The sequence below is a fragment of the Dama dama genome, chromosome 25 (genome assembly GCF_033118175.1).
Source record: "Dama dama isolate Ldn47 chromosome 25, ASM3311817v1, whole genome shotgun sequence".
NCBI lineage: Eukaryota > Metazoa > Chordata > Mammalia > Artiodactyla > Cervidae > Dama > Dama dama.
Genome location: NC_083705.1, coordinates 64,063,130 through 64,089,490, shown reverse-complemented (window position 1 = coordinate 64,089,490; position 26,361 = coordinate 64,063,130). Strand labels below are relative to the sequence as shown.

The following is a 26,361-nucleotide window of genomic DNA, read 5'->3' as shown; positions in this document are numbered from 1 at the left end:
AGTGCAATGTGACAGGTATTACATGGTCCCCGAGGAGCTAGGAAAGTGAACGTGCCCAACTGGGGGGCTGGCACATGGGTCCTCAAGTGCCACTGCCTTGCTCTCTTCTTACCTGACACAGGTAAGACCCTGGCCCATTCATCACACCTGCCCCACAGGGAGCCTGGCAGGGGGACCCAGGTGGGAGGCAGGCATCTGAGCACGTAGCCACACCAATGTGGAAAGTTTACATAGGCTGCTGGACAACTCAGTTCAGGGTGAACATGTGTATTAACATAATTTTTACAACTTTAACCAAATAATAAAAAGTGATCTGAAAGTATCTGCATGCATGCAGAACTCCACTGAATCAGATCTGGGAGTAGGAGAAGGGGTGGGGCAGGCTGGGAGAAAAGCTACTACTGGGGGCCAGCCCCTAGGGGACTAACTTTTTAAGCTTTAGGTAGGTATAATTGATAGAAAAACTGAATTTAAAAATGTAACGATATAACTTTGGAAGAGAGTGTTAGACAAATGCCAATTTGTCTAACACTTGGCCAAGTTAAATGCCAATTTCATAAAATACTTCTCTGCTTTTCTTAAGATGCAAGTGATTCTTCTCTAAGATGAAAGTGAATACATTATAAAGTGAATTGCAGTCATTCGCTGGTGGCTCAGCAGTGAAGAATCTGCCTGCCAATGCAGGAGATACAAGAGACTCGAGTTAGATCCCTGGGTCAGGAAGATCCACTGGAGAAGGAAATGGCAACCTACTCCAGTATTCTTGCTGGGAAATCGCCTGGACAGAGGAGACTTGACGGGCCATAGTCCATGGGGTTGTGAAGTATTGGACACGATACAACAACAGAAATAGAGCTCTGAAGTTTTAGAATATGGGCTCCTCTGTCCGTGGAATTTTCCAGGCAAGAATACTGGAGTGGGCTGCCATTTCCTCCTCCGGGGCATCTTCCCGACCCAGGGATCGAACCACGTCTCCTGCATTGGCAGGTGTGTTCCTTTCCACTGGCACCACCTGGGAAGCGCATAATAACGTTCAGGCTTTGGGTAAATTAAGTTTCATGGAATTAGACTGGTCCTATTACCATGGAGACGGAAACGGCAACCCACTCCAGTGTTCTTGCCTGGAGAATCCCATGGATAGAGGAGCCTGGTGGGCTACAGTCCACGGGGTCACAAAGAGTCGGACACGACTGAGCGACTTCACCTTATTACCATGTCATGTTGAAATTCATCAAAAAGCACCTTGGTGGATCTATTATAAACATGTTTCACTTTTATAAATGCATTGGGACTTTTATTCTATCTTGTATTTTTCAACATCTGGGAGAATATTCCATTTGATTTTCAAGGATGACGGACGGACTATCATTTAATCCTATTGCCTGATGCCAGTACTTCCACTGCATATTTGACAAGAAGGGAAAAATACCTCCTTAGATCTAACAACTCAGAGCTCAGAGGCTTTATTACTGAGTGGCCTGGACAAGTGGCCCTGCCATCTTTTCCCACTGCAAAGCTGGTTACCAGTTAGGCATTCATGCCTACAGCCGAGGTGTGGTGACAATTTCACAGGACACCTTCATAACCACACTGAGCACAGCGCTGGGACTCAGTTCCTGTTCTTGACTGATAGCTAGATCGTCCCTCCTTCCAAATACTTCCCACAGCTATAAAGCATTAAGTGCTAAGTGAATATCACCCAACTCTGGACTTGATCAGGACTTATGGAGGATAAGCTATCCGGGCTTTCCTCACTGGCTGGAGTGAGCTCTCTAGGCTGCATTCTGCTAAAGAAAAAATTTAAGCTTCCAGGAAAGTCACAGGCAGGCTTTACTTAGTTTGTAACCAATGATTATTTGAATATGAGATAATGCAGTCTCTCTGTGCCTTGCAAAATCACTGTAAAGTGGCTTTTAAATGACAACAAGCTGAGGAAATAGAAGGGGGTAACTGCTTGTCAGAAGGAAGGTGTGAGCGAGCACCTGCGACCAAGGTTAGTTCCTCCCACCAGCTTCTCGGCACCGATAATGTCCACCTGGAGGCTTTCCGCTGCCCTGGAGGAGGAAGTCCAACCTCAGGCCTCAAGATACTGAGTGCATCCATATGACCGGAGACACTGCCATAAGTACCCTGAGCAGGTGACTCTAGTTCTGGTCCCTTGAAAGCAAAGCAGTAAGGCTTGATGGATCTCTAATAGAGCTTCTCAGGAGGGAGGCTTGTTGTTAGATCTAAGGAAGTATTTTTCCCTTCTTGTCAAATATGCAGTGGAAGTACTAGCATCAGACAATAGGATTGAATGATAGTACGTCCATCAACCTTGAAAATCAAATGGAATATTCTCCCAGATGTTGAAAAATACAAGATAGAATAAAAGTTCCATTGCATTTATTGATACATCATTTCTAAAATTCACAGTGTGGTTTAACTTGGTACCAGTAAGCCCCTCTCTTCTCCACGTGGTACCCGTCTGTGCCAAGCACACCCTACAAGCCCCTATCAAGGCCATGTGCCACCCAGGTGCTTCTTCGGAGTTTTCAGCCCCATGCACCTCCAGCCTAGGTTGGGTCTTTCTGTTTAGTCGCTCAGTCGTGTCCGACTCTTTATGACACCATGGACTGTAGCCCACCAGGCTCCCCTGTCTGTAGAATTTTCCAGGCCAGATTACTGGAGTGGGTTGCCGTTCTAGAGCAAAGTAACTGAATACTCTCAGTCTGATCTGGGCCTCAGCAATCACAGGTTTAAAGAGAAGAAATACCACATGGATCAATGCTTCCTTTCCTTATCTCCCTCAAGTCTCTCAATTTGACTCTTAGCCTTCGCCAATCTGACCCATGCTTCCAGTGTGAAAATGCTCCTTGCCTTCCAGCTTGCCTCTTAAAAAAAAAAAAAAAAAAAGACTGGTTCCAGCATTGCCCAGAAAGGAATACATGCAACTCAGAATTAGGTATAGTGTTGGTTACAAGCTGCGACACCTATTTGCAGGTCAAAATTTTCCAAGAAATGTACTGAGCCCTAGCATTGTAATCAGATGAGATTTAACCAGTCTGTTTGAGAGAACAGGAAACTCTAGAAGGTAACCTAACAAAGACTATTTCAGGAAAAGTGTCTTTCTGATGCATTCACTAGAGTAGTTTCAACTTAGCTTATGCCCTCTGAGTTGACCAGAACATGCTGTGTTCTTCAAATATTTGCAGAGCCTAATGACATTGACTTTTCCAAACCAGAACACAAACCTAATAAACTGCTGACAGTGAAGACGATTTGTTTCTTGGAGTCGCTGCAGGGTTAGGTTTTCTGCTGCTGAGTTTGCAGTCAACATTATCTCATTAGGAAGCAGCCAGCAAAACAGAACAACCCACTCCATGCCCAGATCTTGGTTTTTCTGTTTATTCTCTAATAAAAAGAACCAGGGCTCCTTGGAAAAACAACTTATTCTAGGACTAGGGTGGGAAATGTACAAGATGATCAGCTTGAAATACAGGAACCCAGAAGAGAGAGATCCCAATAGCAAAGCTGGAGGAGTCAGAACAACTAAAAATGATGGAGTTGTGACCACAGCACACGATAAACACTCATATACAGATACGACTTTCCTGGGGCCACAGTGGTAAAGAATCCGCCTGCCAGTGCTGGAGATGCAGGTTCAATTCTTGGGTCGCGAAGATCCCCTGAAGAAGGAAATGGCAACCCACTCCAGTATTCTTGCCTGGGAAATCCCATGGACAGAGGAGCCTGGTGGGCTACAGTCCACGGGGTTGCACAGAGTCGGACACGAGTTAGCGACTAAACAACAATGACGAACTATACTGATATAAGTAAAGAAGTGGGGGGACTTACCTGGTGGTCCAGTGGTTAAGAATCCAGCAGGGAACATGGGTTTGATCCCTGGTCTGGGAACTAAGATCCCATATGCCTCGGAGCAGCTAAGCACATGAACCACAACGAAAGATCCCACGTGACCCAATAAAGATCCCAAGCACCACAACTAACACCCAGCGCAGCCAAATAGTAACAAATTAAGTAAACAAATAGGGACAGATCTCTAGCACAGAATTCCAAGTAATGTATGGAGCTACTTCCCTGATGGCTCAGACGGTAAAGCGTCTGCCTGCAATGTGGGCGACCTGGGTTCAATCCCTGGGTCAGGAAGATCCCCTGGAGAAGGGAATGGCAACCCACTCCAGTACTCTTGCCTGGAAAATTCCATGGACAGAGGAGCCTGGTAGGCTACAGTCCATGGAGTCGCAAAGGGTCGGCCACGACTGAGCAACTTCACTTTCACTCTCCTCTCAGGGAGGTGGGGCATATCTCCCCACTTCTGAAGTGTGAGCTGATGACTGTAACTTCCCTCTAGAAAGAGGACAGGGAGAAAACCTGGCAAATATGGTCTTGGCCGTCAAAATTATATCATCAGTGACAAGTCACGTTGATAGCATGCTCTCCTGATAAGATGGGATGAGAATGGCCATTTACCTCTGTGGTTTTCCCCTGGAAAGCCTATAAGCCCAGTCTAACCATGAGAAAAACCCCGGACAAACCCAAATTGAGGACCTAACCAGCAGTCCTTGAAACTAACAAGGCCACAAAGACCAGCCAAGTCTGAGGAACTCTCACAGACCAGACAAGGGTAAGGAGACATGGTAACATGGATAGGATCCTAGAACAGACAAAGGACGTGAAGAAAAAGCTTGTGAGATCTGAATAAACTGGCATGCATGCATGCTCAGCCTCGTCCGACTCTCTGCCACCTTTTGGACTGTAGTCCACCAGGCTCCTCTGTCCAGGGAAGTTTTCCAGGCAAGAATACTGGAATACCCCATTCCTTCTTCAGGGGCTCTTCCTGACCCAGGGGTTGAACCCCTGTCTCATGCATTGACAGGCAGATTCTTTACCACTTGGCCACCTGGGAAGCCTGAATAAACTGTGTGGTTTAGTTGATTATAATGTACAGGGGTTGGTTCCTTAGTCGTGACAAATGTACCATAGCAGTGTAAGACCAAGTGTGGGGTGAAGGGTCTGTGCTATCTTCACAAGGCTTCTGTAAGTCTAAAATAATTCTAGACAATTCTCTGCCGGTCCACCTGGTCTTCCCAGGTGGTGCTAGTGGTAAAGAACCTGCCTGGCAATGCAGGAGACCCAAGAGACCCAGGTTCGATCTCCAAGTCAAGAAGGTCCCCTGGAGAAGGGATAGGCTACCCACTCCAGTATTCTTGGGCTATCCTGGTGGCTCAGACGGTAAAAAGTCCGCCTGCAATTCGGGAGACCTGGGTTCAATCCCTGGGTTGGGAAGATCCCCTGGAAGGGGGCAGGGCAGCTCACTCCAGTATTCTTGCCTGGAGAATCCCATGGACAGAGGAACCTGGTAGGCTACAGTCCATGGGGTCACAAAGAGTTGGACATGACCCAGTGACTAAGCACAGCAGAGCTAGGTTCCCAAATAGGTGAAAGTGTGCAGGAAGAGTGAAGGAAGCCCTGACAGAAATAACACTTCTGGGCCTAAGATGCTACACTCTGACTCAACATGACTGGAATCACACAACGGGCATCTCTCTCAAGATCTTCCTCATCTGGAGTCAGTCCCTGACCACCCTGGGACGGAGTCTCCTTTCCAAGAACTCGGGATTGGAATTCGAAGAAGCTAATGGTCTCCATCAGCATTTGAACTCAGAGAACAACCAAACCCAGCATGTTGGGACATCCGTTCCCACACGTCCAGAGAGGACTCCTTTCCATGAAACAGCACTACCAAGGACTCAGGTTTTCACTTAATTTCCAGAAGCTGTTGGCCATGCTTTTGAGGAACTCACAAAGCTGTCTCCATTACCCTAAGTAATCAGGATTAGCACTGTCAGACATTCTGATGCCCTGCAGTTAGAAGTGAACTACACTGCAGCTGTTTTGAATTAAAATAGTCCGCCCTGGGCATCAGTTTTATTTGGAGGTTTTACTGAGAAAGAAGGGTTCAACTTATGTTTGATTAGGTTTAAGTCTCCACTGGGTAAACCAGTGGTTAACCCTCAACAATGCCACATGCAAGGTGGTGGTGACAGGCCTGGCTCAGGATTGTGCGCTCGATAAAAAAGTTGATTTACACTCTGGCGCCAGCTCCTTAGTGCACCTCGGATGACCAGATTACAGCATGTCTGTGGCCCAGGCTGAGGGGCCCGAGATCTGTACAAAATGCTCCCATCAGTGCCACGCACAGCGTAGGTGATCGATCTTAGCTGTCATCATCGTAAAAGGTTTCCTGGGACCACCATATAGCGCTCATTGTGGGGTCATCGGTGGGTGTTGAGATTAGCATCAATTTTATTTTCCTCTTTGTGCTTTTTCATTTTCCACAAAAACCGTGTCTTCTTTTTCTGGTTCAGAAAATATTTTAGAATAAAAGAGACCCCTCTTACTGTCTTTATAGATTAAGTCAATCAGGGTGGATCAGACAGTGAAGAATCTGCCTGCAGTGCGGGAGACCCAGGTTTGATCCTTGGGTCAGGAAGACCTGCTGGAGAAGATCCACTCCAGTATTCTTGCCTGGAAAATCCCATGGACAGAGGAGCCTGGTGGACTACACAGTCCATGCAGCCGCAAGAGTCAGACACACCTGAGCAACTAACACTTTCATTTCACTTTTCATCCGCGCTGCTGACAGGGACGGGAGCAGTCTTACTTCAGAGGGAGGAGCACCTTTCAGAGGTGACTGACGGCTCAACTTTTACAGCGAGGGTCTCGGAAGTGCATCTAATGTCTGATTTGATTTACTTGGGGATGGGGGTGGAGGGCAAAACAAGGCTGGACACTGTCGGATACCCACACGCCTGTCTGGCCTGTTTTCAAAGAGAGCTGACGGAGGCCAGAGGAATGCCATCGGGCCTTCTGACTCTCAGCTGCACGTCACGTTGTTTGTCCTCGTGGGGTGGAGGGTGGGGTGGGGGCGTTTCTGAAGGGTTTTGTAGGTCATGGTTGTGACTCTGGGAGCCTTGGGACATTGTGGATTGGAGGAGTGATATGATCGGATTGTTACTTTGACAGGCTCTCCAACCCGGAAGACTCATTGGAAGGACGGATGCTGAAGCTGACGCTCCAATCCTTTGGCCACTTGATGCGAAGAGACAACTCATTGGAAAAGACCCTGATCCTGGGAAAGATTGAAGGCAGGAGGAGAAGGGGATGACAGAGGATGAGATGGTTGGATGGCATCACTGACTCAATGGACATGAGTCTGAGCAAGTTCCGGGAGATGGTGATGGACACGGAAGCCTGGCGTGCTGCAGTCTGTGGGGTCGCAGAGAGTCAGACATGACTGAGTGACTGAACTACAACCCAGATCATGTGAGAACAGACTGTGGGGGGTGTTGGGTGGCCAAGTGCAGAGGTGGGACGAGCCCCGTCAGGGGAGGGGCCACTGTAACCATCCCAGTGAGAGATGGCCTAGGAACAGGAGGTGAGAAACGGTCAGATCTGGCGGTGTTTGAAGTTAAGAGAGCTAACGAGATGCGCTAAGCGCTCCACGTGTGGTGTGAGAGGGTATCACGGGACTAACTGAGCACCGCCTTCCTTTAGCTAGAGGCCTGGCTGCCCACGAGGGCCCCTCCTGGCCTGTCCTCTCTACAGTCACTCTCCTTGCTGGTGGCCCCCTGAACTAGATGGGGCCATTTCTAAGAGCTTTCCTAATGCAAATGGTGAGGTCCTGAGAAGTCACCACATCCCCAACGCAATGACAGCATCTCATCAGGACTGACTCTTAGAACCAGTTCAGTTCAGTCACTCAGTCGTGTCCGACTCTTTGCGACCCCATGGACTGCAGCACTCCAGGCCTCCCTTTCCATCACCAACTCCCAGAGTCTACCCAAACTCATGTCTGTCGAGTTGGTGATGCCATCCAACCATCTCATCCTCTGTCATCCCCTTCTCCTCCTGCCTTCAACCTTTCCCAGCATCAGGGTTTTTTCAAATAAGTCAGTTCTTTGCATCAGATGGCCAAAGCAGAACCAGGGGGAGCCCCAATTTTGAAGAAAAAATGAATGCTGTTTTACTAGAGTGGCAATGCTTAAGCAGACCAGGTGTGAAAAAGCTGATGAGCCCGATTCCTGGGGAGCAGCCTTAAAGGCGGTGTCGGGAGCAAGCCTGTAGTCATCGCCAGACAGAACGGGCTGCTATCCTGCAGGCCTGCTCACTGGGGACCACTGACCCAGCCTCTGAAACGGTGAACAGTCACGTGGGCATAGAGACAAAGGGGCATCATGGGAGCAGGTGATGGAGAAAAATACTTCAATGCATGAGGTAGGACCGTGAGTATCACAATAGGGTACAGTGAGGAGCTACATATAAAGGGGGACTTTTAATGTCAGGTCAGGCCAGTAAACTGAAACAGATGGAGTAAACCACATCTATCACTGAGAGAAACAGAGCTTGGTTTTCGGTTAAGCCGGAGAGCATGGCAAGGCTCTTTAGAAAGTGTTTGTGTACTCCCTAATATTCTCGGTGTGGCTAGTCGATAGCTACAGTTATTATTATACATCTGCCTGGAATACTTTCTCATAGGGGAGCTGATGCAGCCATCAATGGTTATAGCATATTTCTGATAAAATAACATTTTCAGATGTGATTTAAAAAATCTATTTAAGAGTATGAAAATGAAATCATCTGTCATCATTTAGACTTAGTGAAACTGCCATTTACACATAAGAGCAGTTGGTGCACCTTTCAGATATAAGATGATTAAAATTCTTGGTAACACTAACTAACTAACACTTGGTAAGTGTTAGTGGCTCAGTCATGTCTGACTCTTTGTGACCCCAGGTACGGTGTGTAGCCCGCCAGGCTCCTCTGTCCATGGAATTCTCCAGGGAAGAATACTGGAGCGGGTAGCCATTTCCTTCTCCAGGGGATCTTCCCAGCCCAGGGACTGAACCCAGGTGTCCTGCACTGCAGGCAGATTCTCTACCATCTGAGCCACCAGGCAAGAACTGATTGGCAGGAGTTGATGGAAAGAAACAATATGCTTCAAACAGCAGGGGGCGCCCTGCACCAAGCCCGCAGATGGAGCTCCGGTTGTTCACTTATGCCCATCCCATCTCTGCAGAATGTTCTTCCCTTACACGATTTGAAGAACGTCGAGAGAGTTCCAACCTTAGCTTATGCTGAGCCTTTACTTTTCTGACTGTTAACAGTCAAATCGGAGCTTGCTAGAGGCTGGGAGTGGGGATGAGGGCATGGAGAATTATTGTTTAATGGGTAGAGAGTTTCACTTTCCCAAGATGCAGAGTTCTGGGGACGGATGGCAGTGACAGGTGCAGTACTGAACTTAAGCAGGGGCTAAGTTCAGTGCTAAGTTATATGTGAGGTGTTTTTTTTTTTACCACAGTTTTTACTGGAACCTCTTTATAACAACCCAATATGCTTGTTCATCTGCTAATTATTTTAAGAATGCACTGTGGACTGTTTGTGGGAATGTAAACTATGACAAAGACTATGGAGAACAGTATGGATGTTCCTCAAAACACTAGAGTTGCATATGATCCTGCGATTCCACTCCTGAGCACATATCTGGACAAAACTATAATTTGAAAAGATACATGCATCCCTATGTTCATGGCAGCACTGTTTACAACAGCCAAGACCTGGAGACAACCTGAATGTCCATGAACAGATGAATGCATAAAGAAGGTGTGGTGTGTATATATATTAGAATACTACTCAGCCATAAGAAGGATGCCATTTGCAGCAACATGGATGGGCCTAGAAGTTATCATGCTAAACGAAAAGAAAGAAAGAAAGTGCAGCCGCTCAGTCATGTCTGACTCTTTGTGACCCCATGGACTGTAGCCCGCCAGACTCCTCTGTCCATGGAATTCTCCAGGGAAGAATACTGGAGTGCGTTGCCATTCCCTTCTCCAGATACTAAGTGAAGTAAGTCAGAAGGAGAAAGACAAATACCATAGGATATCATTTATATGTGGAATCTAAAACATGACACAAATGAACTGATCTAGGAAACAGACTCACAGACATAGAGAACCGACCTGTGGGTGCCAAGGGGGAGGAGGGGTGGAGAAGGGATTGGATTGGGAGTTTGGGATTAGCAGATGAGAACTATTATATATAAAATGAATAAACTACAGGGTCCTACTACTGCATACCACAAGGAACTACATTCAACATCCTGTAATAAACCACAATGGAAAAGAATGTGAAAATGTGTGTGTGTGTATATATACATACATACATACATAAATATATATATATATATATATATAAAATGACTGAATTGCTCTACTCCAATACTTTGACCACCTGATGCGAAGAGCTGACTCATTGGAAAAGACCCTGATGCTGGGAAAGATTGAAGGCAGGAGGAGAAGGGGACGACAGAGGATGAGATGGTTGGATGGCATCACCGACTCGACAGACATGAGTTTGGGTAGACTCCGGGAGTTGGTGATGGACAGGGAGGCCTGGCGTGCTGCAGTCCATGGGGTCGCAAAGAGTCGGACACGACTGAGTGAACTAACTGTAAATCAACTATACATCAATAAAATAAATGTTAAAAAAAGAATGCACATGTGGATTTGTACTGTCATTCTATTACAAGGGAGAGATTTCGGGACAAGTCTCAACTTTTTATCTCCCCCAAACAGGCCAACTGATCCCTCAAATCTACAACTAATGATGACTTAAAAAGTGAACGCTGAACTACTGAAGTTTTGGAGAGAAGCGTGAAGGTGAGCAGAGGTGGAGTTCAGGGGAAAAGCACTAACTCTTATCAGCAATTTACTGTATGCCAAGAGCTTTCCTTTGATGTTGTTCAGTCACTAAGTCGTGTCTGACTGTTTGTGACCCCATGAACTGCAGCACACCAGGCTCTTCTGTCCTCCACTGTCTCCCAGATTTGCTCAAATTCATATCCGTTGAGTCAGTGATGCTATTCCACCATCTCATCCTCTGCTGCCCCCTTCTCCTTTCACCTTCAATCCTTCCCAACATCAGGCTCTTTTCCAATGATGTCATTCAACCCTTAGCCCAACCCCAGGATCGTGGTATTGTTGAGTGGGGCCAGGAGGGACTCAGAAGCCTTACTCCCCCATGTTTCTGGGGTGTCTGAAGGTGCTCAGCTGGCCAATGGCACCCAGTACCCAGAGACTGAGAGGGGCACCAAATGAGAAAGTCTTCACTTCAGCACCTTCGGTCCTTTTCGTCCTTACCCCACCCCGCCCCCATCCACAAGAGGTCCTTCTCTTCTCCTGGATAATCTGAACAATGAGAAAGCAGTCTCGGGGCACGGGGGTGGGGCGGCCAGCAGAAACAAAGCCGCAAACAGGCTGTGCTTGTTGGCGACACAGACAGGACCAGCATGGTACCACGGCTGGAATAAGGCTCATAGTGTTCACCACCCCGGCGGCCGAGGGACAGCTCATGGGTCCAGTGCAGTCACAGGAGTGAGCCTGGGTCACCCTCAAGAACTGATCATTTTTTTTGGTTTTTGATTTTTTGATGTGGATCATTTTTGAAGTCTTTACTGAATTTGTTATAATATTGCTTCTCTTTAGGTTTTGCTTTTTGGCTGAGACATGTGGACTCTTAGCTTCCTGACCAGGGATCCAACTGGTACCCCCTGCATTGGAAGGCGAAGTCTTAGCCAGTGAACCACCAGGGAAGTCCCGCATTGACCTTTTAACTCTGAGCACAGGAGGTGGCCCCACAGGGGTGGTCCCATCCCATAGGGATGGTGGCTTTTGCGCTTCCTTAGCTCAGATTTTGGGCCTTTCCAGCACCTATGAGAAGGACTCAGGGCTGAATGCTAGGCTGAAATGCAGCTATGACTAGAGTGATGCCACTAATAAAAGGGGATTCTTGCTGTGCTCGTTGGATGCTGACGTGTGGACGCAGACACATCCTATCCTGTGACGCATAAACAGAGGAGAAGTAACGCGCAGTCCAGAGCACGTGAGACTGTCCATTGTATTTGCTGCTGTTCAGTCACTTGGTCATGTCTGACTCTTTGCGACCCCATGGACTTCTGCATGCCAGGCTTCCCTGTCCTTCATCTCTCCTGGAACTTGCTCAAACTCATATCCATTGAGTCAGTGATGCCCTCCAACCACCTCATCCTCTGCTGTCCCCTTCTCCTCCTGCCTTCAATCTTTTCCAGCATCGGGGTCTTTTCCAATGAGTCGGCTCTTCACATCAGGTGGTGGAAGTATTGGAGCTTCAGCTTCAACACAATATGGACATGGAAATAGTGGGGCTCATCTTGAACTGCAAGATGCAACACTGATCCTTTTTAAAAAAAGTTTTTTCACTGGAGCTGAGTCGCTTTACAACACTGTGTTGGTTTCTGCTGTATAGCAAACGGAATCAGCTCTATAATCCCCTCTGTTTTGGATTTTCCTTCCCATACAGGTCACCATGGAGCACTGCGTGGAAAAACTGATCCTTACATGATGAACAAGTCCCCCAGCTGGGGGAAACTGAGGCTGTGACAGGCAGGGCTGGATGAGCCTCCAGGCCTGTGACTAGTAGGCCGTGCATTTTCTGGTGTTTTCCACCGGCAGCCGCCCTTAGCTCAGCTGCGCAGGCCTCGTGGGGAGCAGGTGGCTGGAGCTGGCCTGGCGGGATTAGAGGTGCTATAAATACTACCACTGTCAGTGAGCTCGCTGCCTTTCAAAGGTGGTGGCCACTTGGTGGGAGGTGGGGCAGAGGGGACGCGGCAGAGCGGAGTCGTCTGCATCTGTGGGATTTGTGCTTCCCAGGGACTCACCTAATGTGAATAGCAGAAGCAGCATTTCAAGATTAGCTGAATCTCCCCCCAAGGGATTATCTCAGTGTGTCCCAGAGGAAGACGCTGATGGAGTGGATTTTATTTTTTTAATGCTTCCTTCTCTGATGGAAAGCCTTTTTGCTTTCTTTCCCTGAGGGAGGGTCCCTCTGAGGCCCTGAAGTTCTGACGCTTTAGGACACAAATGTTTTAAATGTGAAACCTCAGCCTTTTATATTCTGCAGTGGCCACCATCCCCTGGACGGCATGTGATTTCCGTGCTGGCCTTGGCAAGACGAGACAGGCACCTAACAGTGTTGCAATTCCAAGCTCGGTTATTACAGAGCACACGCTCACCTCCTCCCTCTCCGGCAACCTGCCAGCTAACCCCTCCCTGATGAGGCTGAGCTTGAGAGGCCGGGGACCAAGACGAAGAACAGTCTCATTGGATGGGATCACGGCCATCAGGGAGGGGATGGCCACTCACGTGGGAGTGACCACGTCTTGTTAAGCTCACAATAACCAGGGAAATTGAAAAAAATGAAATATAGCGATTTCAAAATTGGTGAGAAAGAGGCAAGGAAGATCAAATAAAACCAGAGTTTCTGAAAGGAGCTGGAATGCCCTCAGAAGAGAAATTCCTGCCCGCCTGCCACAAATAGAAAGAACAGGTGGTCCCCAGGCTGCTCTTGGGGGTGGGGAGGGAATGTGCCAGGTGGGAGGAGGTATCTGCCATCTCCCTGCCTTGGTGTGCCAGCTCGCAGGCTCTCTCTTCCCCAGATCCTGGGAGGTAAGCCCAGATGAAGTCTAAGAACTACCACCTCCAAGGGCTTGCAATCTCGTGGACGAATAAAGTCAGGAGGGTGAAGCCCAGATGGGTGCAAGTGCTGAGATCCAGAAAAGAGCTTTAAACAAATATGTTCAAGGTAAGAAAAAGAAAGGGAAAGAACCACTAGGGTCCAAGGATACATTCCAAGACCCCCAGCTCTGAGTTTGCCTTTTCCATGAAGGAGGGTCACCTTAAAACAGGTAAGCAAACATGGTTAAAAGCAATTTGAAGACCAAAAGTAATGAGAGGGAGCAAAGCACTTTGTCTGTGCAAGTCCTGGATAGCTAACAGCATCTGTACTGAAAACACTTGTAGACGTGGCAGAAAAAGTGATTGCAGAGATTCTAGGAGCTCGAGGTGGGCAAATCCCCTGAAGATGGATTCGAGAAGGGGCCAGCCCCCGACCACCACAGGAATATGGACAACCGGGTCTTACCAGCTCTTGTGTTCCACCTTCTAACCGGGCTATATGGCTAAATGAAAAGGCCTATGTAGCCTTAGGCTGCACTGATGAGAATTATAAAGTCAAAACCAGACCAATTTACTCCATTAGCTCAGGTCAGACCTGATGCAGAGTTTGTGCTCCATGTTCTCAGAGGAGAATCAACAGGAACAATTCAAAGAGCGGAACCGAAACACCACAGGGTCTGGAAGCCAGGCTGTTAAAAGGTATCGAAATGGGCTTTGGCTATTTGAAGGGCTGCCACTGGAAGGTGGATTAGATGGACTCTGTGGCAAATGGCGGGCTTCCCTGGTGGCTCAGCAGGTTAAAGAATCTGCCTGCAAGGCAGGAGCCACAGGAGACATGGGTTCGACCCCTGGGTCGGGAAGATCCCCTGTAGAAGGGCATGACAACCCACTCCAGTGTTCTTGCCTGGAGAATCCCATGGACAGAGGAGCCTGGCGGGCCGCAGTCCACGGGGTCGCACAGAGTCGGGCACAACTGAGTGACTGAGCATGCAGGCATGTGGCAAAGGACAGAAAGACGAGGATGACGCCCCATCAGCCCTTCATCCGGGGGACATCATGTCACCACCTCCTCCCTGCTTCCTAGGTAGTCGGATTCTAATTACTTCTACAGTTTTGATTCTACAGGGACCTACTGGTTTCCGCAGCAATCAGTTTGTTATTATGACAGTGTGCTTTATACGTGTATTCGGTCAAAAAATAATTACTGGGCACCTGTCCTATGCCAGGCACTGGGTATATACTGGATTGGTTAAAAAGTTTGTTCAGGTGTTTCCATCGAACGTCATGGAAAAACCTGAACGAACTTTTTGGCCAACTCGACACAATAGCAGACATAGCGGAGGTGATGCCAGCCTCACGGTGTCCCTGCGACGACAGAGCGTGGGGTCGTGGTGGGGGGCTCGGGGACAGCAGCGGCCGCAGGGTGTGGGAAGCCGGCTGACCACGTCCAGTCCCAGTCCCAGGTGCTGGCCGAGGAGGTGGGGAGCGGGTTTCAGGCAAAAGAGACGACGTGGGCAGAAGCTTGGGCGAGAGAACACACAACGTGATCCTGCAGTCCCAAGTGCTCTGTGCGGCTGGAATGGGGAGCAGGACGTTGAGATGGGCCTGGTGTTGTGTGCTTCAGGTCTGGGTTTACGTTGGTACCAGGGAGCCAGTGGAGGGGCCGTATGCCATCCGCTCCGTGAGGGCTGGTTTGGACGCGATGTGCTGTGCGCGGAGCCCCCTTGGGAGTTGTGGTCCCAGAGGAGGGGGAGCTATATAAGCAGAAACAAGGGTGTGCTTAGCCGCTCAGTTGTGTCCGACTCTTTGTGACCCCATGGACTATAGCCTGCCAGGCTCCTCTGTCTATGGGGATTCTCCAGGCAAGAATACCAGAGTGGGTTGCCATGCCCTCCTCCAGGGGATCTTCCCAACCCGGGGATCAATCCCAGGTCTCCATCATTGCAGGCAGATTCTTTACCAGCTGAGCCACCAGGGATCCAAGGAGTGGATCGCCAAGAATCCTGGAGTGGGTAGCCTATCCCTTCTCCAGGGAATCTTCCCGACCCAGGAATCGGGGTCTCCTGCATCACAGGTGAATTCTTTACCAGCTGAGCTACCAGGGAAGCCCAGAAAGAGGGATACAAGGTGGCAAATGCAGAAGAGGGAGGTCCCAGGGGTGTTTAGGAGGAGGCCAAGACAGGGTTCTGTGCCCAAGTGGACCTCAGGGTGAGGAAGAGGGCCAAGCTGGGGAGGAGCCCAGGCTTCCGGTTCTGGCAACTCCAGGCAGAAGTCCATGCTGGTCTCTGAAACACGGTATGCAGAGGGGAAAGAGTGCCAGCCATAAGCACCCTTTGGGACAGGATGGGCGGGCGCCTGAGGGAAATCAAAGCACATCTCTGCGAAGGAGGCAGTTAGTGTTTGGGTGAGAAGCTCGGGAGAGAGATGGGAGGCAAAGATGCTGCTTCAGGAAATCAGCCAGACGGGCAGCCAGAGTCACATTCTGCAGAAAGAGGGCTGAGGAGGGAGGAGGCTGTTTGGACAGAGGGAGGTGCCCACCTAGAGTGAGGAAGAGGAATGTTCCAGCCAGGAGCCTGTGAAGGGATACTCAGAAAAGAAAGTGAAAGTGAAGTTGCTCAGTTGTGTCTGACTCTTTGCAACCCCATGGATTGTAGTGCATGGAATTTTCCAGGCAAGAGAACTGGAGTAGGTTGCCATTTCCTTCTCCAGGGGATCTTCCTGACCCAGGGATTGAACCCGGGTCTCCTGCATTGCAGGCAGAGGCTTTACCTCTGAGCCACCAGGGAAGATAGAAAGGAAGATGGCAAAGCAGCTGAGTGGAGAGCCACCAAAGCTGCGGGAGATGAGCCAAGGTTGTGGACGATGGCCGCCCCAGACATGGGGCATGAGAACCGGATGCTGTCCGCGGGAGCCGCGGCCTGAGCACGTGGGGGCCGGGGCCAGCTCTCTAGGGGGACACTGGCAAACAGGGGCAAGAACGCAGCCCAGAGGGACGACCAAGGATGGAACAGGTGTCCCCGGCTCCCGAAGGAGGAGGCAGGTGGGCTGCAGTGGGGACCGCAGATGGCCCAGGTGGGGAGCACAGATGGGGGCCCGCAGCGGTGGGAGGGGTGGGCGAGAGGTGCTTCTGCGTAATTCTCTCGAGGAGCTTGGATGCCACAGAGAAGAGAAATGTAGGGGCCTGCTGGATAAAGGTTTTCATGGTTTAAGATTTTTTCAAAAGTTGGGAGCCTTGAGCATATTTAAACACAGATACGAAGGAGCGATTTGGGAGAGGCTGACATCGGAGAGAGGGAGACACTGAGACAGAGTCCCTGGCCAGGAAGAATAGGTGAGATTGTGCAGGTGGGCACACGCGGAGGTGCCTTTCAGATGGGGGGCGTGGGGTGGGGGTAGTGTGTGTTCACGCCTCCAAGGCTGCAAACACACAGGGGGCCCTGGGCGTTGGGACATCCTGATTGCTGTAAATGTGACCCCTCAGTCCAAAACAGCATCTCACTCCTCCTCTCTGCCTTTACTTCATTTTTTCTCCCAAGCAGCTGAGACTAATGTAGAAGGCTTCGTGCGTGCATGCGTGTGCAGTCACTTCAGCTGCATTTGACTCTTTGCGACCCTATAGACTGTAGCCCGCCAGGCTCCTCTGTCCATGCAATTCTCCAGGCAAGAATACTGGAGTGGGTTGCCATTCCCTTCTCCAGGGGATCTTTCCGACCCAGGGATTGAACCCCGGGTCTCCTGCATTGTAGGCAGACGCTTTACCATCTGAGCCACCAGCGAAGTCGGGAAGAACTAAGGCCCACCCAAATAATCCAGGATGATTTTGTCATCACGAGATCCTTAGTCACATCTTCAGAGTCTCTTTTGCCATGGCAGGTAACACATTCTTGGGCTCTGGGGATTAGAAGATGGATGTCTTTGGGAACCATCATTCTGTGGGCCCATCACCTCTCAGTTCACAGTGGACCTTCATCCCGGAGCTCACTCTCTCAGCTCTCGTCATCAGTGCATGTGCATTAAGTGCTGAGTCGCTTGAGTCATGTCCGACTCTTTTCGACCCCATGGACTATAGCCCACCTGTCCATGGGATTCTCCAGGCAAGAATCCTGGAGGGGGTTGCCATGCCCTTCTCCAGGGGATTTTCCCCACCCAGGGATCCAACCCATGTCTCTTATGTCTCCGGCACTGCCGGCATTTCTTTACCGCCAAGCCACTGGGGAAGCCCAGAAGGCTGCGTAATGGGCCCTCAAAGAGATGCTCCCACCCTCATCACCAGAACAAAGATTCATTACTGTATATGGTAACAGAGATGATGAAATTAAGGCCCTGGAGCTAAGAGTGCCTGGGCAGGCCCTAAATACCATCACAAGTGTCCTGATGCTAGAAAGAGGGGCATGTAGAGGAGGAGGTGATAAGAAGATCAAGGATGAGACTGATTCGGCCAAGGAATGCCAGCCGCCACCAGGAGCTGCAAGAGGCAAGGCCTGGATTCTTTTCTAAACCCACTGGAGGGAGTCTACCCTGCTAGCACCTCGAATTCAGCTCAGTGAACTGAATTTCAACTTCCGGCCTCCAGAGCTAGGAGGGAATACATTTCTGTTGTTCTAAGCCATCAGGTTTGTGGCCATTTGTTACAGGAGCCCAGGGAACTAACACACTATGCAACACCGCCGTATGCGTCAATTGCCTGTCTTCTCCATGAGATTACAAACCCCTCTAATAAAAGAGACAGTGTGTGTGTTTCACTGGGGTAGCCGTGGAGCCTGGTGTGGAGCAGGGGCTCAGGCGTTTGCTTTGAACGACTGCATGAATAAACATGCACGTGCTCTTTCTCTGGGGAGCTGTGTTGTAAATAGAAAAACTCTAAGCCAGGGCTCCCCAACCTGATGATCTGAGGTGGAGCTGATGCAATAATAACAGAAATAAAGTGCACGATACATGTAAAGGGCTCGGTTCATCCTGAAACCATCCCAACTCACCCCACACCAGTCTTCCATGAAAACTGCCTTCCATGAAAGTGATCTCTAGTGCCAAAGATGCTGGGGACCACTGCTCTAAGTGTCATCCATCCCACTGGAAGTGTTCCATCATCCAGGCTTTAGACAAGTTTGACAATGCTTCCATGAGGGCTCAAAAAATCTTTCCTACTGGCATTTCTAATATTTGGTTGGTGTGTACAGATTTATCAGATCTAAGCCAAAGGACGAAATACATCAATTTCTCTCTTTCAGAGCTCACCAAAGCTTGTGGGTAACAGCATGTGTGCTCAGTCGCTCAGTTTTCCTTGTGACCCTATAGACTGTAGTCCGCCAGGCTCCTCCATCCATGGGATTCTCCAGGCAAGAATACCATTTCCTCCTCCAGGGGATCTTCTCAACCTAAGGACTGAACCTGCATCTCCCGCGTCTCTTGCATTAGCAGGTAGATTTTTCACCACTGAGCCTCCTGGGAAGCCCCGTGGGTAATGGACATTTCTGAATTAGCAGGACAACCAAAGGTTAGAATGAGCAGTGTCAACACCTGGCACTGGAGACTGTAAACAGGAAGGGACATTGGGACATCAGAAGAGCTTTCCCAAGTTCTCAGGGAGAAAAACATGCAATATGCGTCTCATGTGTGGGTGAAGTCTGTCTAGAGAAAGAATGTATGAATCTATCAAGAGGTTAAATTTATTTTAAACACCACAAAGAAAAAAACACATCCCATAGGAATTTGGAAGGGTATTATAGATATCACTAGAAGAATTCACAAAATTATTCACTGGCATTGGATATGCCAGTAGCTGTTTATTTACACGCAGCCCTCCTTCCATTTCATGGGAGCCATTGTGTCTGGGGACCACAGAGGAGGGAGCTGGCCTTCTCTGCTTCCAGCGTGCCAGGCGTGATGCTAAGTTATTACTCCTCTGAAAAGTCTCAGAAGGTGGGTATTCTTATCATGCCTGCATGGCAGCTGGGGAAGTCGAGGCTTGCAGTATTCAGTGACCTCCCAGTGGGTGAGTGGTGGGGTCAGGGTTTGAACCCAGGCCCCGGGGGCCCCTAGACCCACACTCATGAGCGCTGAGCCTTGTGGCCCCAAATTCAAGCCTAAGCTAACCCCTCCCCCCCTGGCTCTCTGCCCCCTCCCCAATCCACCCCTTTTAAATCAAAATCCACAAAGAGGGCAGTCAAGTGTCACAAGAGCCCAGGGCCACTTGGCACAACTCACAGCCCTGCCTTTGAACCCGTCTCCGGTTCAGAGGGGCCGGCTCTCCAGACCTTCTTGTTTTCTGTTTGTTTTGGTAAGGGCCAATTCATTCCTCAAGCCACATGGGTTAAGAGCCGTGTCTGTGGGAGGATTAAAGGAAGGCCTTTGAGAACTGTCTGGTTTCCGATTAACGATGAGCAGCTTTCCCAGGCACTATTATTTGCCACACGTGTTTTTTCTCAACATCACACTACGGTTCTTTGAGGTTCACCCTGGGCTCAGAAGGTACAAAAGGACTCCCAGAATAATCTCCTGAAGCAACGTAATCATGTTTCCTTCACTGCCTGAACAAGCAGGCACTCCCACCCAGAGCTGGGAACAGAGCGAAACCCTTTAAGCTAAAACTTTATTTAAGATAAAATAAAAGAACATGTTCAGCAAAGGCCATGGATCAGTTAGCTAAAGGCAACTGTACTTCCCTGTTCACTCTCTCAGTCTGAATGCAGATACAAGACACCTAAGCTCTGGGAGAGGTATCAGTTCAGTTCAGTTGCTCAGTCGTGTCCGACTCTTTGTGATCCCATGAATCGCGGCACGCCAGGCCTCCCTGTCCATCACCAACTCCCAGAGTTTACTCAAACTCATGTCCATCAAGTCGGTGATGCCATCCACCCATCTCATCCTCTGTTGTCCCCTTCTCCTCCATAGGTATAGCAGGTGTTAAATTCTCCACTGACTGTTTTCTTAAGACATCTCTGTTCTTGTGTATTTCCAGCTTCTCCAGGTGAGAACTTGAATCCAAGGTTTGCTTAGAAATATTGTTTGTGCAGATCAGCGCTGTTCCTAAATTTATGCGCTTAATTATGTCTTTGCGGATGGGGCTTGTGGGTGGGGAGGGGTGAGGGTGGGAGGGTGTTGGTATCATAGCATCCCATAGAAGTACCAGTGTGTGATTTATTCCTTTGAGCAAACTCCGGGAGATGGTGGACAGGGAAACCTGGCGTGCTATAGTCCATGGGACCGAAGAGAGTTGGACACAACTCAGCGAACAACAACCATGCTTCTGGGAAATACTTCTGTGTAACCAGGACGATACCTGATTGTTTTCTCTTATTTCTGGGTCCAGCGGTCTCTAGCCTCACTCAACACAAAATGACCACTGAGCACACCAATCAGCATTTTCTGTCCTCATGCGCTCATTTCAATAAGTCTATTCAGTGTTTCTTGAGATAATTTACCAAAAAAAAGTGTTTGAAATATTTCACTTCGGCTCTGCTGACTCCCCGGATGTCCTTGTCAGCATGGATCGACAGGACATCAGAGCTCCAGGTCACCAGGAAGGTGCTCATGTTCACGGCCCAAAGCACCAGGGAGTGACAGCAGACGCTGGAATCAGAAAACCATTAGGCCACCAACAGCACGGCCTCCTTTTGTCCACACTTCTCATGATGATTGTCTGGAGGGTCTGGGCCATGCAGCTGACCAAGCTGATGTCTGGGTCCTGTACGCTATAATGGGCCCATCAGATAAGAAGAAAAATACTCCCTACTTCTGTTATCTTTAAACTGTAAGTGCATGTGTCCATGCTAAGTCATTTCAGTCATGTCTGACTCTCTGCGACCCTATGGACTGTAGCCCACCAGGCTCCTCTGTCCATGGGGTTCTCCAGGCAAGAATACTGGAGTGGGTCACTCTGTCCTCCTCCAGGGGATCTTCCTGACCCAGGGATCAAATCCATGTCTCTTATGTCTCCTGCTTTGGCAGGCAGGTTCTTTACTATTGGCGCCACCCGCGAAGCCCAGGCATCTCAGTCTTTAAGTTGAGATGAATAAAAAATGATTTTTAAAAAAGCCACAGACAGACATAAAAGACAATTCCTGGAAGTCTATGAGTTGATCCCCACTGGGTTATTCGGCCACTGGGTGGAATGATTCCTGACTGCTGTCTTTCTCTGATAAATCTGCTTTTGCACGGGGAAAGCCTCGGAGTGGAGCCTGGGAACCACATCCTCGATGTGAGGCTGGGGTCTGGCAGGCAGCACGTGCAGAAGCCAGAGAAGAATGCACTTGTCTTCCCCTTGGTTCCCAAGCCCTTGCAGGTGGCGGGTCTGCACCCTGTTCTTTGCAGAACCCAGGTGTGTACTGATAGGTAAAACTGAAACTAAGTAATTTTTACAATTTCATGCCAAATCAGATACTACTGTTTATGCAGGAAGCAGCAGAAGCGATCAAGATCTTGAGACAATTTTCAGGACGGGGTGGGGTGGGGGGGTGGGGGATGGATAAACACAACAGGATAAAATACTAGCAACTTAATTTCTTCCCTGAAAATTGTAAATGTGTTTCAACTTTTCAGGGTTAGTGATGCTGGGTCTGCAGGGTGTGGGTGAGCCAGCACTGGATTGTTCAACTAATAATAAGCAGAATAAAACCAAAAAGCAAAGAGACCAAATTGAATACTGGTACTTCTACTGGATACTACGATGCCAACAACCACACCCTCCCAAAAGCCCCATCAGCAAGGATGTAACTAAGCACATAAATCTTGACAAGTGTGTTAGTCACTCAGTCATGCCTGACTCTTCACGACCCCATGGACTGTAGCCCACCAAGCTACTCAGTCCATGGGATTTCCCAGGCAAGAATACTGGAGTGGGTTGCCATTTCCTTCTCCAGGGAATCTTCCTGACCCAGGAATCGAACCCGGGTCTCCCGCATTGCCAGTGGACTCTTTACTGCCTGAGCTTGGGACAGTGCTGACCTGCAGGAAGAATATTTCTAAGCAATTCCTACACTCAGATCCTTACTTCAAGAAGCTGGAAACACATGAATACAGATGCCTGTGAAAATAGAAAGTGGGGAATTTCAAAAGAAAGCAAATGAGTTGGATAGTTTGTTGTTGTTTAGTCATTAAACCGTGTCCAACTCTTGGGACCCCATGGGCTGTAGCCTGTCAGGCTCCTCAGGTTCCTCTGGGCAAGAATACTGGAGTGGGTTGCCATTTCCTTCTCCAGGGCATCTTTCCAACCCAGGGATCAAGCCTGTATCTCTTGCATTGGCAGGTGGAGTCTATGCCACTGGGCCACCAGGGAAGCCCCCAGTTTACTAGTTAGGTCTGGTCAACCAATCCCTGTGGCCTTAAATGGCACGACGGTGCCTCTCTTTCAGAAACATCAGTGTATGAGTTTGTTAGAGCTGCTGTAACAAAGCATACAAACTGGGCCACCTAACAGCACGTTATCATCTCTCAGGCCGGGAGTGACGCCAAAGTCAAGGTGTCGGCAGGGCCGCGCTCCCTCTGAAGGCCCAGGGAAGGGTCTGCTCCAGGCCTCCCAGCTTCCAGCAGCTTCCAGCATCACTCCGGTCTCCACATGGTACCCTCCTTGTGCCTGTGTATCCACATCCCACCCCCCAAGGACACCAGTCAGATGGAACAGGGGTCCTCACCTGAACCCTATTTCCAAATAAGGTCTCATTCCAAGGTGATGGAGCTAGAACTTCAAGATAGGACTTTGGAGTGGACACAATTCAACACATAACCATCAGAATAGAAGACTTGGGATTGAGTACAGAGTCATACTTTCCCTTTTTACCACTCACTGACGTCAAAAAGCAAGGCTCAGGGTGGATCCAGAGTAAAAACCTATTTTAAATCTTTTAAAATAAATAACCAGATCCTTAAGTTGTAACAACCACTGGTCTCAGATACCCCTGTATCCTACTGTGAGGTACTTTGGTTGGATGCTGAAGCTGAAGCTCCAATACTTTGGCCACCAGATGTGAAGAGCTGACTCACTGGAAAAGATCCCGATGCTGGGAAAGATTGAAGGCGGGAGGAGAGGGGGACGACAGAGGATGAGATGGTTGGATGGCATCACCGACTCAATGGACATGAGTTTGAGCAAACTCTGGGAAATGGTGAAAGACAAGGAAGCCTGGTGTGCTGCAATCCATGGGGTTGCAAAGAGTCAGACATGACTGAGCAACTGGACAACGATAGCAACAACAGGTTGGATGGCAAAGCTGCCTCTCTCTCTGCCCTAAGTGACAGCCACACACATGTGCACACACACACATACCCCACCCCATCACTCCCACCACCACCACCATCAAACAGCCTCCATTTGTTGAAGCTGGGGGAGGCCAGTGGGGTGCAGCCAGGAGGCCTTGGCACGGCCCCACGACCTCAGCAGAATCTGAACCTGGGGCCAGAAAGCCCACCCTGGAGCAGCCTAGCAAGAGAACCCCTTCACACCTGCCTTCCTGAAACAGCCGAGTTCACCCACATCAGCTGTGGAACAGTCTATTCGGGCCACGGACAATTGGTCGCAGTTACTCATTTCTTAAGAACCTGCCTTTTTAAAACTCTTCTAAAGTTTATAGAGGGCTTCCCAGGCTGTGATAAAGAACCTGTCTACCAATGCAGGAGACGTAAGAGACTCGGGTTCGATCCCTGGGTCAGGAAGATTCCCCTGGAGGAGGGCATGGCAACCCACCCCAGTATTCTTGCCTGGAGAATCCCACGGACAGAGGAGCCTGGCTGGCTACAGTCCACGGGGTCTCAAAGAGTCGGACATGAGTGAAGCGACTTAGCACACACATGGTTTACAGCAATTGCTATTGGACGGACTGGCAAGGCCTGGGGTGGGGGGTGGGGTGGCACTGGGGGGTCTCTGGGGCCTTCCCATCCTCCCCGCTGTCTGCTGAACCCACCTCCGTCACTCTGCTCCATCTCCTCTGACTCTCCAGCGCCCCTTTCTCTTCCGGACCCCGAGGTCCCTCCCCTTCTACTGCTGACCTCACTCTCCGTCTCTCTGACACTGTCTCTCCCTCTCCTCTGCTCCTAGCTCTTCCCCTCCGGCCTTTCCAAGTCCGACATCCAGGGGTGCTGAGTGTGACCGTGTAGGTCGTTCACTGCATGCAAGTGCTTTGGGGGCTCTTCCTGCCAACATCGCTCTGGGTGGACACTGTTCCCATTTTGTGTGAAGGGGGTTGGGGAGGCTCAGCAGCAGCCAAGCCAGTGCTTTGCAAGGATTCTTCCCCACCTCTCTTGAGACAGAGGGCCCCCCCCCCTTGGCAACAGCTCCCCCGCACTAGAGCGGCAGAGAGTGTAAGAAAACAGCAGATGTTGAAAATAATGGCATTGTGGAGTAAAAATGGAAACTGGTCAACTAAAATCATCTAAAGCTGCTAAAACTTGCCTACTTAATATGATTTGCTACAAATTTTAGAAAAAAAAAAAAAAAACAAACTCCCTGGTGGCTCAGATGGTAAAAGAATACACCTGCGATGTGGGAGAGACCCAGGTTCAAACCCTGGGTTGGGAAGATTCCCCTGGAGAAGGGAATGGCAACCCAACTCCAGTATTCCTTCCTGGAGAATCCCATGGACAGAAGAGCTTGGTGGGCTACAGTCCATGTGGTCGCAAAGAGTTGGACACAATTGAGCGACTAATACTTTAGAAAAAAAAGACCACGCGTTTGGGGTACCAAATTAGCAATTTTGGTACATTTAGCAAGTTCATCCGTTCACTTCACCACACTGGCCTCACATCTAGGAATACGGGGTCTGGTAGCTTTTGGAGTGCTTCTCTGCACCACCAAGGCTATTGAAAAGACATATCCTACCCTGGTTAGTGGTTTCTATTCTATCCCCAAGGCTGGGATTCAGGCAGCAATCATGATCAGTTCCAAGGGGCTGTGTTTCTGTAAGTTCAGCGTTATCAATTCCTCTTCCCAAGAGGAAGGAACACCGCTCCTGCCTCCTTCACAAGCTCATGGCCACCACCCTCTGTCTGCGATCACCACAACTGTCTACTAGAGAAACGCAGCCTCTCAGGACACGCTGAGCATCACGGGGCTTTATCATCGGTCACGTTAGGGATGGAGACCATGGCTCTACTGGAAGGTTCTGGGCAAACCCGGCTGCTTGCTTCTGACCCCAGCGCCAGCAACAGCCTTGTGCTCCGTGGTGCTACCTTGTCCTGACAGCGCGGATCACTGGCCTCCTCTGAGTGGCCACTACACCGCACCTGCTCCCACCATGCGGCATGCCTTCTGAAGCTGTTCTTTCAACCTTATTTAAAGAGCGCATATTTTTGCACTGTGTGTTCCTCCACCCCAAACAGCAGTGTGTCCGCCTGCGGTCACCTTGCTAACCCTGGTCTGCATCGTGCCTGCTCCTTTGTTGCTATTGAGGGGATTAATTTATATCAGGGGGTTCTTACTATTGTGAAGTTCATCTTTCAGATCAGCTAAAGCTCTCCCTTTTCACCCTCACTCCCATCAAATGGTCTAAAGAAGCCAATCACTGATTTTCTGAGTTTCCCAAAGGCAGGGAAGCAAGATGCTCCTTGGGACAAACTTCTGCTTTCCTACCTTATACTCTTCCTATATCCACTTCCTCTTCCAACTGGGCAGAAGACATTCTGGGCTGCTTGTCTTGAAGCCCAGTGGTTCAGACAAACTCTCAGATAAGAAAATGAGGGAAGAACGAACTTTTGGAGTCAGGGGTTCACTCCAAATTAAACTGAAAATCTATACCAGGGAATAAGTGTATACATGCATTATGGCATGCTAAAATATTAGTCTCATATTGTTGCTCAGTTGTGTTCAACTCTGCAACCC

At 49.3% G+C, this 26,361-nt stretch overlaps 1 protein-coding gene across 1 annotated transcript in view; it reads right to left on the bottom strand.

Annotated features, from left to right (window-relative positions):
* Window positions 1-26,361, bottom strand: part of ANKH (ANKH inorganic pyrophosphate transport regulator) — a 161,221-nt gene that overhangs the window by 5,149 nt on the left and 129,711 nt on the right. The gene's annotated exons all lie outside the window — the stretch shown is intronic.